This window comes from Peromyscus leucopus, chromosome 18 (genome assembly GCF_004664715.2).
Source record: "Peromyscus leucopus breed LL Stock chromosome 18, UCI_PerLeu_2.1, whole genome shotgun sequence".
In the NCBI taxonomy this organism is placed as follows: Eukaryota; Metazoa; Chordata; class Mammalia; order Rodentia; family Cricetidae; genus Peromyscus; species Peromyscus leucopus.
The window spans coordinates 28,303,951-28,309,436 of NC_051078.1; the positions used below are offsets into that span (position 1 = coordinate 28,303,951).

General features: G+C 34.5%; 1 pseudogene; it reads right to left on the reverse strand.

The window, feature by feature from the left end:
* Positions 1–1,879: 1,879 nt before the first annotated feature.
* Positions 1,880–4,540, reverse strand: LOC114707282 (annotated as a pseudogene).
* Positions 4,541–5,486: the final 946 nt, after the last annotated feature.

Consider the following 5,486-nt stretch of genomic DNA (forward strand, 5'->3'; position numbering starts at 1 on the left):
AAGTTCTGTTGAGATTCATGGCTTACAATCTGAGAGACAAGAGAAACAATGAATGGTGAAGTCCATCTGACTCAGCTTCTACCTAAGGAAAAATCTAAACTGGAGAAAAGAAGGCATCTCCACATTAAATGATATCCTATATCAGAACTACTAAACGAACTAAATTAGATATCTATTCACTGCCTCAAGGAATGGCACTATGAATTGATCACACAGCAATAGGATCTGCTTAAATTACACAGACAGTAAGAGGGAGGGCTCACTAGTCCTAGAGAATAAATAATAATCTGCCAGAACATAGGGAAAGTCTCTTTGTAATTACACAGCATGAATAAAGATTGCCTAAGTAAGAATCCTGTGTAATTACAAAGGATTTTCCTTATGTTATACTCAGATTGCTCAAATATTCTACACAGTCTGAGTCTCTATACAATAGAGATTACAGAGTATAGAATGAATAGGTGTAGATGCATAATTATATCAACTTCTGTCCCTTTGATGGTATTGCCATTTTATGGAAGGTGTAATTTATAACTTTCCTAGATATAGAATTGCCAAGGTTTACCAAATGAAGATATAAGCCACCTCATTAAGTTTGAATTTCAGATATATAATGATATTTTTAATTTTTTAAATACGATTTTATTTTTTTGAAGTTGTATGTTTTACATGTTTCTCTTTTTAAGTATATGCAGAGACCAGAAGAAAGCATCAGATACTCTAGCACCAGAGTTACAGGAGATTGTGGTTAACACAACATGGGTGTTGATGATTAATCTCAGTGCCTCTGCAAGAGCGGTACTTGTTCTTGCCTACTGTGAGGCTTCTCTCCAGGCCCTGGATATTTAATGTAGTCATAACTCTTTAAATATTTATTGCAGGCTTACAGGAGGTTACAAAGTAGTAATTAACAAAGAGCAAAATACAACTGGAGGTTCTATATTTGTCTGGTAACTCAATCATAATTCCTGAGCTATGGAATTTGGTCACATGATTTGAAATGGCTTTCCTCTTTACAGCTGTCAGCTTTCATTTCATGGTCAGAAAAGAGCAATTCAGTTGTTTCTTCACAGGTCTATGTCTTAGGACCCAACCCAACAACTCCAAGTTTAATGTACTTCTACCCAGTGATGAAAACTATTCCTACTATCTCTGTTTGGGTCTTAAGCATCCAACAGATTAATTAATGACAAAGCCTTGAAGCATGCTAGCATCTCCTTAGCATTGTTTCTTATTCCCTTTAGGTTCAGAACTGAATAGTTTCAGCATTTCTCCTAATTCAACATTTTTAATCTATTTGCATTTTACATCTCTCAAATTCTACTATCAAATTCTGGACCAGTGTTTTGGTTTTGTTTTTGTTTTTTTCAAACATCTATTACACAAATGACTTTCCATGAAAGATAAACCATTTAACATCAATATGAAAATCTACTTTTCATGATTGCATGGGGTAAAACTGAATAAGTTATATTTGAGATATTCAATGTCATCATACATTTGGAATTAACACACACAAAAAGTTGAAATGTGGCTCAATTGTTCCCTTGCTAGCACTCTAATATCAAGTGGTATTTTTTATATACTTTAAAAGTTGTTTTAATATTCACATAAAACTAATTCAATCATTAGATAAAAGTAAATATGAAATGAGTACGAACATAGTTCCATTATATACATACATAAATACATAACAATGTAACTCATTATTTATTACACTAAAACAAAAAAAGTACATTTTTTAAAAAAAATGTGAAAAATTTTTTGTGGAATTTCAAAGAATGGAAAATTTATTTTTTTGTATTCACTTTCTCAACCTTGCCCCCAAGTAGTTTGCTATCACTTATCACTTATCCTGATTTGCTAAGTGTACATAAACTTAGATGTCAGAAGGAGTGAGCTTGACAAGTTTTCCCAGTGCTTCCTTCACATCTTTATTCCTCAGACTGTAGATGGTGGGGTTCAACATGGGGAATTACACAGTATAAAAGGTAGACACCATTTTGTCCCTCTCTAGGGAGTAACTGGAACTTGGACAAGAGTAGATGTAGAGGATGGAGCCATAGATCAAGGTTACAGAGATTAGGTGGGAGGAGCAGGTGGAGAAGGCCTTGAGGCGGCCCTGGGTAGATCGGATCCTCAGGATGGAGGCAATGATGAAGCGATAAGAGGCCAAGATGAGCAGGGTGGGAGTAATGACGTTTCAGGCTAGGAGAAAGTACAGCACAGATTGATAACTCTCCCTGACGTCACATGCCAGCTTTATGAGAGGTGGTACATCACATAAAAAGTCATCAATGACATTGTCCCCACAAAAAGCCAATGTGAATGTGTTGCTAGTTAATATGATTGCATTGACAAATCCTCCTGTATAGGAATAAACAACCAAAGAGGTGCACAACTTCCGCTTGAGCATAAAGCAGGGGATCGCTATGCAGCCATCTCCAACTCTCAAGTGGTATTAATTATATATAAATAATAGACTCATTCTAAACAAAAAATACACATTTAGTTTTAGACAAAATGTAGTATAATTTTTTTCTTGAGAAATTATTATTATTCTGTTGTAGAACTAAAATGACATTACAATAAATGACTTAGAACCAAATACTAAAGAGGCAAGCCTTATGGGCACTATAGGTTTTTTCTTTAAAGCAAACAATATGAACTATATTAAGAAAGCATGACAAACACTGATAATCTATGCATTACACAGCATCACACTGTTGACTTTGGGAAATTATCATGAAACCAGACTGAAACAATTGATATTCATAAAACAAAAACACGTCACATAGACATATAAATATATTTGATAGGAAGTGTTAAATAAGTGCTTTCTCAAGATAGGATCTCCCCAAGACAAAGTTCCTGCCTCAGCCCCCCAAGTAGTAGGACAGCAGGCATGTGCTATCATTCTATCTGTATATGACTGTTTCATTATACATATTTCCCCTCCGAATTCTAACTTTATTATACATAAGTATTGGGATAAAATTTCAAAAACATTTAGTTGTATCTATAGTAAAATGTTGTAGGTATATTTCAAAAGATTTATTTATCATTTGAAGTGTTTGATTTTTCTTCTTTTTTATATGCTCTTGCCCACAGAGGCTGGAAGAGGATTTGCAGATCTCCCAGAACTCAAGTTATAGAAGATTGTGAATTGCCATGTGTCTTTGGACTCAAACTTGGGTCTTCTGCACAAGCAGAAAATGTTCTTAACTGTGGACCCATCTTCCCAGCCCTGGGTATTTTTAAAGAATTATGAAAACAAACTAAGGAATGGATTTGCTGAAATAATATAGCAATTTTGAAAAAGTCTAACTATCTGGGAAGATATTATGGGAGCGCTATGCCTGGAAATGACCTTTGTAAGCGAAGAAAGCCGTGCAGTGACTGTGAAGAATGGCAATTGCTATGGATTAATTAGATAATTAGTGTCACTACCCCTGCTCCTATCCCCAAGCTCATGTGTTTAACACTTAGGCCAGTCACTGTACTGTTTTTGTGAGTTGCTGACAGTGTGTCCCCATCTGATCCACTGCCAACCCCATTCTGGCTTTATATTACTCGTGTCTATCATTTCTTCATCCCCCATTTCCCCAGTCAGGAAAGGCCCAAAGCCACACAGGTCACAGTGAACTCTGTCTCTAGCTCCAGTTTTGCAATTAAAGACATGCATCACCACATCCAGCCAAATCTGGATATTTCTTAAAGGATGAAATTAGAAGTTGATGCATATTTAATGGAGGGATGTTGCCAACTTCAATAAAACATTTAACAATGGAAATAAGGGGCAATGTTTTCCACAATTAGTTTTAAATTATTTATTATACATTTTGAAATTATAATATGATTACATCATGCCCCCTTTCTCATTTATCCCCCCAAAACCCTCATATACTTCATCTTGCTCTTTTTTAATTCATGGGCTCTTCTTCAATTAATTGTTGTTACATACAGAAGACAAACTGCTCTTTATAGGGTATCCCACAGACCAGGTTGACCTAGAAATCAATAGGCAGTCAAGGTTGACAAAGAACTTCTGATCCTCCTGCTTCTACCTCCAGAGAAATGGGAGAACAGCCACCCACAGTTATCACAGTGGGGAGGCTCAAATGCATGGCTTTACATATGCTAGGTAAATGTGCTAAACTACATTCTAAACATGATAAGCAACTAAGCTACATTCCCAGCCCTCCATTTTTTATTAAGTTTTAAAAGTGAATCTATTTTTTTTCATTACAAATCCAATTGTTAATTTATGTGAAAACTTGGATCCTGAAAACTTATGTTTGTTTGCCCTGGGGCTTTGACTATTAATTGCATTACTTATTTGATTATCATTAATAATCAGGCAACACAGGGTTGGGATATTTTAAAAAAATGAATTTGTGTCCCTCAAATTTCACGATGAGTAAAAATAGCGACCGTAATGCAATCTTTCACAGAAAAGCATGATACACTGTAGCTTCCCAAAATGTGCTTACTTGAATAAATATCCTAAATGAATTTACCATAAAGCAAAATATTGCATTTGCGAAAATAAATATGTATTTAAATGTGCACAGCTACAGATGGCTACAGCTCTTAGAGAAATAAATAAGGCTCAGCCTGGAATAAATGTAAGGCACTGAAAGAAACATAAAATGGTTTTACAGAACATGATAAAATGAATATTGCCATTTAAAACTGATTGACAGGTAATGAAGTATAAAATCTATATTAGAATGAGAATGACACAGAGAAAGAATAGTACATGGCCTTATTTATATAGTTTTAGGGTTGAAAAGAGGTACATTTTCTAAACCACCAGCTCACAAAAATTAAGCAAATTAATAGCAGGTGAAAAGTCAATAGTCATGATTGAATTAGCTAGTCTCAGAGAAGTAAAAGTGCAAGGAAACGTAACTGTGAGGCATTAGAATAATTTCCCATTCAAAACAGACTGGGTAGCAGATGGAAATGAGATGTTTTCTGAATGTATGTGTGTTTATCTATACATCCTTATGTTTCTAGATAATTTTTCATCTACAGAAGACTCGAACATATGTTAGAAATGTAGTTTGCACCTTTGCCATGAGCATACCCATGTTGACCTTCTCGTACAAGTTTATAATTCATCAGTCTGAATAGTGTAACTGTCACTAACAAACTCAATTTTATTGCTTGTTTTGGTATAATTGCTCTGTATTGAATTTGATCTGCCTCACCAAGAGAAAGAAAGAAAAATTTTGCATCTCACTTTGGTGTCATTATTTGCACATAAATGACATGGAAATAAAAATAAAGCATAACACTAACATAGATAAAAATATTTATGTCAGCAATAAAAGTGCACTGAAACATAACAATTAAAAATCAGTTCAACTGATTTTATAAATGAAAGAAACATTGGTATAATTATTCAACTATACACTTATACCACAAGCTTCTGCATGTCACAAAAACCTATGTAACATTGATAATGTATTAGAAGACTT